Genomic DNA, 10,316 nt, shown 5'->3' on the forward strand with positions numbered 1-10,316 from the left:
TGTGCTCCCCAGCTGCCAATCCCTGCATCTCCTTGGGCCCCTGCTGACCACTCCAGTGGCCTTAGGGTGAAGTCCTGGCCCAGCCCAGTCCCTCTGCAGCCACCTCTGCCCACTGCCCCACACCTGCCCAGGGCTCCCCCAGGCTCCCACACCAGCCCTGAGGGTCTCTCAGGCAGGCCGGCCACGTGGCACCATGGCTCCCCCTCAAGGGCAGCAGGTCAGGCTTGAGCATTGCTGTCTCCCATCCCCTCCTGCTGAGCCCCCACAGGAGCCTGGCAGCCTGATCCTGTCGCCATAGTGAGGGCAGCTCCTGGCCCACCAGGCCCAGTCCACACCAGCCGGCCACAGGCAGCGTGTCTGGGAGACACCCCAGGCCCCCCACCGCCCAGCAGGAGACAAGCCAGCCCCCAGACCCGTGCCCTGCACAGGGGGACGGGGCTCAGACCCAGGCTGCCCTTGACAGCAGCAGCTGTGGTGGGCCCACGGTGGGGACCACTGGGGACAGGCCTGGGGGCACACAGTGCTCCTGAGGGTCCTCAGGCTGCGTCCTGGGTTGGGGCACTGTTCCGTGAGTAGGTGACATGTCACCTTGAAAGGGCTTTTATTTCACCTAGAGACAAGGTGGGGGCTTTCCTGGGGGAGGGCGGTGTGGTGTTGTGTGGGACAGTGGAAAGGGACCACCAGCACAGACAAAGGAGAGGAAAGGGTGGGGGTGTGGGGGCTGCAGGGGCAGAGGCTTGGGGAGGCTCTGGAACCGCAGGGCGCGGGCCTGGGGGGACCACACGCCACCTCGAGGGACCACACCTGGGACCACAGACACAGGCCCACGCGGGCTCTGGAGGGCCCTCCTGGGGCTGCCTGGCCACGGCCTCTCTTGCCTGGTCCCAGGTCCCCTCCATGGCCCCTCCCCGCCCGTCCATCCAGAGGTTGCCCAGGGCTGGTCATAAGAGGCCACATGACACCCCCAGGACTGGCTGGAAGTGGAGGGATCAGGGTCCCGCAATTCAACTCCCACCCGGCACTCCCCACTCAACATCACTTAGGACAGTTATATTGTTTCGGGTTTTTTTTTCTGTATTAAAAGCATTAACTTCCAATACTGCTTTTATAAAACACACATGCACTGTGGTGAGGACGTTTTGTTAAAATGAAAGGGACAAGCCAGGGCTGGACAGGGAAGCCCCTTGGTGGACGGACATGGGAGGGGCACTCTGCACTCGCAGAAAAGCCCCTCCATTCTTTGCACGTTTCAAATGTTGTATTTTCAAATATAATTAAGCGAGGTGGGAGGAAGGGCACCCCGTGCTAGGCAGGAGCAACCCCCTCCTGGGAGGGAGATGGCAGAGAGGGGGCGGAGTAGGGGGCAGTGACCAGGTGAGGAAAGTTGGGGGGCAGGCACTGGGGGTGCAAATGGGGAGGTGGTGGGAGACGAAGCCCCTCCAAACCTGACCCCCCGCCTATTCCCGAGCCTGGGGTTCAGGGCTTCCTGTTTTCCTGTGTAATTATGAGCTCCTGCTCCTGCCCTCGCCCCACGTGCGAGTCTCCCCTGGAAGGATGTGCAAGCTTTTCACAAGCACCAGAGACTCTTACAATCCGGGACCACCTCGGACCCCAGGTGGTCAGGACCACGGCCACTCCACATGGCGGGCACCAGTGCTCCTGACCTGCGCTGAAGAACAGCCTGTGGTCAGGCAGGCCCTTCCCCAGGAGCAGCGTCCAGGAGCTGAAGACAGGCGTGGGGGCTGCCCACTCGCCCGGGGAGGATCTTTGCAAGGCCCTTTCTTTCTCACTAGACAGCTTGCCTGTAGAAAGGGGAATTCGAAGGGATTTAAATCCAGTATTTTTACTGGTTATGCCCACGCAGTAGCCACGGTGTCTGCCCCACCTGCTGGTGGAAACGAAGTTCCCGCTCTGGCCTTTTCCGTTAGGGTTTTATTTTATGGAGGTTGCATATGACCGTCTGCCTGCAATGCGATGGTGGGGCCAGGGACTGGGGATGGGGCAAGGCCTGGAAGGGCGTGACTGCCTGTGAGGTGGGGATGGGCCTGCAGAGGGACGTCCGGGAATACACGGAGGCGTCTCGCACCAACACCGGGGTTAACTGGGACGGGAGGGGCTAGAGACAATCTGAATGGGCTGGAATGGGGCTTGTCGCACACCCCTCGGGGATGGATGTCGGTGCCCAGCAAGAGAAGCAGACGCGGCCCCACAGGAGGCTGCAGATGGAAGCTCCAGAGGCGGCTCCGGGGCTGCCACAAACCCCGCCCTCCACGTGCGTCCCCGTCCTGGGAGCCGCCCCTCTGCCCCCCAGGCCCTTCCCCGGACGCCCCAGCTGCTTCACTGCCCGGCCTTCTCCCCTCCTGCCCCAAAGGGACCCCCACCCTGGGCTGTCTGGGCCTGCCGAGCCGGCCGTGTGGGGTCCCCTAGGCCCGTGTCCCAAGCACCCATCTCAGTGTCCAGGGCCCAGCGCACTCGGACGTTTCACACGCCGGCCTCTAGGGAGGACCCCCCCAGGCACCGCCAGCCCAACCCCGGCGGCCGGGAACTGGACCCGCTGCTGCCGCCGCTGAGGCTCTGCTGCCCCCGTGTGGCCAAAAGCAGCATCGCACGCCGCCGACCACGGGGCGCTTCCCGCACCCGGCTCCTGGCAGGGGGTGGGGCAAAGGCAGGGGGCAGGGCCAGGCATGCCCTTGGGCCGGACCCCGGCTCTGCCCTGGGCTCAGGGCTGGGGCCCGGTCCGTGTCCAGCACTGTGATCCCCTCCCCTCCCCTGCCGCGGAGGTGGCTGTGGCATCCGCCAACAGCTGTCAGCTTGTGGGGGCTCTGTGGTCTGGGATCCCAGCCTCTGCCAAAGTCCTACATTCCCTGGGTGTGGGGACGCTGTGGCCTGGGGGCCTCGCAGGGTTGCAGCTGGGGCGGCTGGGGGAGCTGGCCTGGGCTCCTCGGTGGGGCCCCGTGCCCCCCACTTCTGCCGGCAGCATCCGATTCTTCCTGACCCTGGTTAGGACACTTCCCCCTGGAGTGGCCCAGTGTCCCCGCGGAAGCCCCAGAACGCGGCCTCCCCAGGAACCGGCTCGGGCCTGAGGCCTGCGGGTCTTCACTATGGTCGCCAATGGACCCAGGGGTTGCTGCGTGGGGCGCACCAGCTTGAGGCACCAGCCTCTGGTCACTGCCCCGGGAGGACAAGGGACGCGGTTCCGGAGCAGAGGGTCCCCCCCTGGGGATGCCCTCCCGGCGGCTGTGCGTGGGGCTGGGGGCTGTGCCGGGAAGTGGGCGGGTGGGAGAAGCCTCCTGAGCACAGAGGACAGCAGCCAGGCCCAGGCCCAGGCCCTGCAGGCCCCCAGGGGCTCCAGAGCCCCAGAGAGGAGGAAGGCCTCCGTGTGCTCAGAATCAGCTCACACCCCGGGGAGGAACTTCAGAGGGCCGGGACAAGGAAAGGAAGGCCCCGGCCCAACATCGGGGTCCAAGCGCTGGTGGGACAGGGCAGGCTCAGCCTTGGGGCCGGTCAGGGCCCTGTTGGGGTTCGGGTCCCCCTGCCAGGTCCGCGTCTGCGGCCACAGCCCCTCAACCCCAGCAGGGACCTCAGAGCCGAGCTCAGGACTCCCTGGTGGCCGCCTTGTGCCACTGCAGTTCTGCTGCTGAGAGGTTCCCGGGGTTCCCGGGGTCCCCGGCCCCGCAGCCTCCTGGGCTCCCAGGCAGGCACGCTCTGCCGTCCACTCATGCGGGGCCAGCGTGGGGCCTGCGGACCTCAGAGGCAAGCCTCAAAGACGCGCCCAGATCAGGATCCCAGGAACCCGGCTCACACACAAATCAGAAAAGTCCTAAAGAAGCAGAAACAACAATCAGTGAAACAAGAAACTATAGAATAAGAACCCAAAGAAAAGCAAAATGTCGGCCTTATCAGACATAGAATATGCAATGTGTGCTTAAGAGGTTTTTGTTTGTTTTGTTTTGAGATAGAGTCTCGCCCTGTCGCCCAGGCTGGAGTACAGTGGCGTGATCTCGGCTCACTGCAACCGCCGCCTCCCGGGTCCAAGCGATTCTCCTGCCTCAGCCTCCCTAATAGCTGGGACTACAGGGGCCCACCACCACGCCCGGCTAATTTTTTTGGATTTTTAGTAGAGACGTGGTTTCACCTGTTAGCCAGGATGGTCTCGATCTCCTGAACTCATGATCCTCCTGCCTCGGCCTCCCAAAGTGCTGGGATTACAGCGTGGCCACCACGCTCGCCCAAGAGGTTTTTTAAACTTACGGAAGCTATTCAAATATTACTGCAAAATGGGAAATTACTGCACATTGCATTTTGAAATGACCTGAGAGTTCTACGAAGAACTTCTGGAATTGAAAACCGTTAATAGGTGAGGCTAAAATAAGAATGGATGGGACAGGCACCACAGAGGACACGCAGGAGCGGGAGCTGGTAACACCGAAGAAAGAGCAGGAGACGCCACCCAGCCCGAGCGCAGCCCCGCGGAGGCTGGACGGAGGCTCCCGCAAGGGCCTCTTCTTCCCAAAGGAGAAACAGAGTCGGGGGAGGCAGCGGCTGGGAATTTTCCAAAATCGCTGAATAACAGGACGCGTCAGGATCAAGGCCAAGTCCCAAGCAGGATAAGTAAAAGCAAACTCCACGTCCACACCTTGACGCTTGCCGATGGAGCTGCCAACACCAGAGGCAGAGACTTTAGAAGCATCCAGAAGGAGGCCGGGCGTGGTGGCTCACATCTGTAATCCCAGCACTTTTCAAGGCAGAGGTGGGTGGGTCACCTGAGGTCAGGAGTTCGAGAGACCAGGCAGGCCAACATGGTGAAACCCCGTCTCTACTAAAAATACAAAAATTAGCTGGACATGGTGGCGGGTGTCTGCAGTCCCAGCTACTCGGGAGGCTGAGGCAGGAGAATCGCTTGAGCCCGGGAGGCGGAGGTTGCCGTAAGCCGCCATCACGCCACTACCCTCCAGCCTGGACCACAGAGTGAGACTCTATCTAAAATAAAAATATTTTTTAAAATATCTATCAGGGCCGGCCAGGCAGGTGCACTCGCGCGGCCAGAGACTCCAGAGCCGGACTCGGGAACCCCCGGCGGCCGACCCGAGCCACTGCACGTTCTCATAGACAGGAGAGTCTCAAGAACCCTGCAGCAAACAAGACGCCTGGAGCAGCCTCCCAGCATCTACTCACCTCTGCCGGCCGATTACACCCGAAACCACCCCTCAAGTCCAGGACAAGCGGTGACACTTTCATACAAAGGGCACAGGGACTTAACTCCCGCAAGCTGGCTGCTCGCGCCTCCTAAGAGTGTGTTTAGAAATGTGAAAGAAAAAATTATTCCGTGATAGTTATTCAGCGCGGAGAGGCAGGCGTGATTCAGGACCACCGCGGCAGGAGCAGGGTCCACGGCCATGGGGGAAGAGAGATGGGGCTCAGTTCTTAACACAGCATGGGCTGGCGGGGATTGACAGCCAGGGAGCTGGGTAAACTCGGAGGACGGACATTCCCAAGAGGAAATATTGGGGGGAAGGAGGGTTCTGGCTAAATTAGCCCAGAAAGATTTTTGCTGCAGACAGACCAGGATGATGAGACCTGGGAGATGGTGGAAGATGAGGAACTCAGGATCAAGGGTGATCAGATGTCAAGAGTGGGTCTTTAAACTGAGTTGGGTTTTTTTTTTTTTTTTGAGACGGAGTGTCGCTCTGTCACCAGGCTGGAGTGCAGTGGCATGATCTTGGCTCAGTGCAACCTCTGCCTCCCGGGTTCAAGTGATTCTCCTGCCTCAGCCTCCCGAGTAGCTGGGATTACAGGCGTGTGCCACCACGCTCAGCTAATTTTTATATTTTTAGTAGAGACAGGGTTTCACCATGTTGGCCAGGCTGGTCTTGAACTCCTGACCTCAGATGATCCGCCCACCTCAGCCTCCCAGAGTGCTGGGATTACAGGCATGAGCCACCGCGCCCAGCCACACCGGGTACTTTTTTAAGCCTTTTTCTTACAAGGAAGTGCAGGCCAGCCTAGGAGAAGGTTCCAGAGCCCGACTGTAGTTTAGCCAAGCAGAGAATCTTTGTCAGTCCACCCTGTTTAAGGAAAGAGGAGACATTCTCGTTTCCCTCCAACAATGTAAGTCAATTTCCTTGTTGGGTGGCCTTTCGTTCATTAAGAACCAGCTGGATTTTCTGTTGGGACTGGGTAGAAGAGGACATTTCGCTGCATGGTGCTAGCAGTTGGACATTCGAAGAGGAGAGACTCTGTGAAAATAAATGAAAACCAAAGTTAACACTTAGAAATGCAGTTTCCAAGCACAGTGGGCACCAGGCCGGAAGATTAGATTCTAGACGCTGGGCCTGAAGCATCTGCAGCTGCAGCCAGGCAGGCAGCTGAAGGGCCTTCCTGATTTGCAGGTCAGGTGTTGCAGAAGCTGCCCGCACGGGATCTGTGGTGATGATTTCTCTAAAGTTTACATCAACTTGTCCCATTTCAGCTCACAGGGCTTCAGGAAAAGGGCAGTTTTAAATTTGAGTGATTCCAAATCAGAGGGTGAGGGAAAAATTGGAAAAATTAGTTTGCAGAGTTGTTGCCTGATATTAGAGAAAACTAGAAGAATTCTGAAGGGGGCCAGACCCTCCACACCTGTCAGTGCTTCTCATCAGGTGGGACAAGAGACTGACAAAAGAAATAAGACACAGAGACAAAGTATAGAGAAAGCACAGTGGGCCCAGGAGACCAGCACTCAGCATACGGAGGACCCACACCGGCACCGGTCTCTGAGTTCCCTCAGTATTTATTGATTATTATTTTCACTATCTCAGCAACAGGAATGTGGCAGGAGAACAGGGTGACAGTGGGGAGAAGGTCAGCAAGAAAACGTGTGAGCAAAGGAAACTGTGTCACAAATAAGTTCAAGGGCAGGTACTATGCCTGGATATGCACGTAGGCCAGATTGGTGCTTCTCTCCACCCAAACACCTCAGTGCAGTGAAGAATAACAAGGCAGCATTGCCGCCAGCATGTCTCGCCTCCCGCCACAGGGTGGTTTTTCTCCTGTCTCAGAATAGAATAAATGTACAATCGGGTTTTATACCGAGACATTCCGTTCCCAGGGGCAGGCAGGAGACAGAGGCCTTCCTCTTTTACTAATCCTCCTCAGCACAGACCCTTCACGGGTGTCGAGCTGGGGGACGGTCAGGTCTTTCCCGTCCCACGAGGCCATATTTCAGGCTATCACATGGGGAGAAACCTTGGACAATACCCGGCTTTCCTGGGCAGAGGTCCCTGCAGCTTTCCGCAGTGCATTGTGCCCCTGGTTTATTGAGACTGGAGAATGGCGACGACTTTTACCAAGCATACTTCCTGTAAACATTGTTAACAAGGCACATCCTCCACAGCCCTAGATCCCTTAAACCTTGATTCCATACAACACGTTTTTGTGAGCTCAAGGTTGGGGCTAAAGTTACAGATTAACAGCAACTCAGGGCAAAGCAATTGTTGAGGGTACAGGTCAAAATGGAGTTTCTTGTCTTCCTTTTCTACATAGACACAGTAAGTCTGATCTCTCTTTTCCCCACAAATTCAAGATCCAGTCCAGTTTGCAGATAAGTAACAAAACCTCGTAAACAATGAGCAGGGCTGAAATCTCACCACGGTGCCCTGCAGTTTTGCATTGAATCATTTTTTTCCCCACAGTCACTCCCATATTTCCATAAATGTTGATCCAAGTAAGAGTGATATGTTTGCAAAGTCAGTCTAGATTCACTAACCTTGGCCTGATTGTTTACGTAAGTGCAACGGGAAGCAGTTGACCACACTGGCTCTCTTTAAATTTGCTTTGCTGGAGGCCGGGCGCGGTGGCTCATGCCTGTAATCCCAGCACTTTGGGAGGCTGAGGCAGGTGGATCACGAGGTCAGGAGTTCAAGACCAGTCTGCCTAACATAGTGAAACCCTGTCTCTACTAAAAATAAAAAGATTAGCTGAGTGTGGTGGTGTGCACCTGTAATCCTAGCTACTCGGGAGACTGAGGCAGGAGAATTACGTGAACCTGGCAGGCGGAGGTTGCAGAGCCGAGATCACACCATTGCACTCCAGCCTGGGTGACAGAATGAGACTCCGTCTCAAAAAAAAAAAAATTGCTTTGCTGGAGCTTTTCATAAAGAATCTCAGATTGAACTGTAAAGGCCTCCTGAGGCTGGGAAGGCACACCAAGGACTTGCCATCTGACTTGGCACACAATACCTGTAGATCTGGATGAGTTCCTTTCTTCTCACAGTCCCCGAAATACCCTGAGGTTGCTGGGCTGCCTTACTCAACCTGCAAGACTGGGAACCCTCAGGCCAAACTCCATAAAGTCAACCCTAGTTCCTTAAAGCTGTGTGGTCATATCTGAAGATAGGATGTTCCGGTCAAAGCTTTGGTAATATCATCAGTCTGTAATTGTGTCCTGTTACAAGGAGAACAGGTTCTTATTAACTTTTATAAATAACTCTATTGTCATAAAAATAAGTGTAGGGAAAAGAGAGATCAGACCGTTACTGTGTCTATGTAGAAAAGGAAGACATAAGAAACTCCATTTTGATCTGTACTAAGAAAAATTGTTTTGCCTTGAGATGCTGTTAACCTGTAACTTTGGCCCCAACCCTGTGCTCACAGAAACATGTGCTGTATTAAATCAAGGTTTAAGGGATCTAGGGCTGTGCCGGATGTGCCTTGTTCACAATATGTTTGCAGGCAGTATGCTTGGTAAAAGTCATCGCCATTCTCGATTAACCAGGGACACAATGCACTGCCACAGGGACCTCTGCCCGAGAAAGCCTGGGTATTGTCCAAGGTTTCCCCGCCCTGAGACAGTCTGAAATATGGCCTCACGGGAAGGGAAAGACCTGACCGTTCCCCAGCCCGACGCCCATAAAGGGTCTGTGCTGAGGAGGATTAGTGAAAGAGGAAGGCCTCAGCCGGGCGCGGTGGCTCACACCTGTAATCCCAGCACTTTGGGAGGCCGAGGCAGGCAGATCACGAGGTCAGGAGATCGAGACCATCCTGGCTAACACGATGAAACCCCATCTCTACTAAAAAATAATACAAGTAATTAGCTGGGCGTGGTGGGGGGGCGCCTGTAATCCCAGCTAGTCAGGAGGCTGAGGCAGGAGAATGGCGTGAACCTGGGAGGCGGAGTTTGCAGTGAGCCCAGATCATGCCACTGCACTCCAGCCTGGGTGACAGAGCAAGACTCTGTCTCAAAAACGGGCTCACTCGAAAAAAAAAAAAAAAGCGGAAAGCCTCTTGCAGATGAGGTAAGAGGAAGGCCTCCATCTCCTGCATGTCCCTGGGAATGGAATGTCTCGATGTAAAACCTGATCATACATTCGTTCTATTCTGAGATAGGAGAAAACTGCCCTGTGGCTGGAGGCAAGATATGCTGGCGGCAATGCTGCTCTGTTACTCTTTACTACACTGAGATGTTTGGGTGGAAAGAAGCATAAATCTGGCCTACTTGCATATCCGGGCATGGTACCTTCTCTTGAACTTATTTGTGACACAGATTCCTTTGCTCACGTTTCACTTGCTGACCTTCTCCCCACTGTCACCCTGTTCTCCTGCCGCATTCCCCTTGCCGAGATAGTGAAAATGGTAATAAATACTGAGGGAACTCAGAGACCAGCGCCAGTGCAGGTCCTCCGTATGCTGGGCGCCGGTCTCCTGGGCCCACTGTGCTTTCTCTATACTTTGTGTCTTTTTTTCTGTCTCTCGTCCCATCTGATGAGAAATACCCACAGGTGTGGAGGGGCTGGCCCCCTTCAATAAAAACACTCGCTACTAGTTTTGGGATTCCGGAGGGATTAGGAAGGAAGAAAATAGTTGTTTCCTCTCTGTTTGCAAAAGTGTAACTTACCAAATTGCTGCAAACTATTGACAGCTTAAGGGAAAAAAGTTTTCTAAAATCTGAAAAACAAAACATTAAAGAACCAGCAATGTTTCCAACAAAAAGTCATTTAAAAATTATCCTCGGCCGGGTACAGTGGCTCACACCTATAATCCTAACACTTTGGGAGGCCAAGGCAGGCAGATCGTGAGGTCAGGAGTTCGAGACCAGCTTGAACATGGTGAAACCCCATCTGTGCTAAAAATACAAAAAAATTAGCTGGGCGTGGTGGCACGTGCCTGTAATCCCAGCTGCTCAGGAGGCTGAGGCAGGAGAATCACTTGAACCCGGGAGGTGGTGGTTGCAGTGAGCCGAGATCACACCATTGCACTCCAGCATGGGCAACAGAGCGAGACTCCATCTCAAAAGAAAAAAAAATCTTCATTGATTCATTCAGTCTCATGTAATTAAATCT

The sequence above is a fragment of the Hylobates moloch genome, unplaced genomic scaffold (assembly GCF_009828535.3).
Source record: "Hylobates moloch isolate HMO894 unplaced genomic scaffold, HMol_V3 SCAFFOLD_16, whole genome shotgun sequence".
NCBI classification, from domain to species: domain Eukaryota; kingdom Metazoa; phylum Chordata; class Mammalia; order Primates; family Hylobatidae; genus Hylobates; species Hylobates moloch.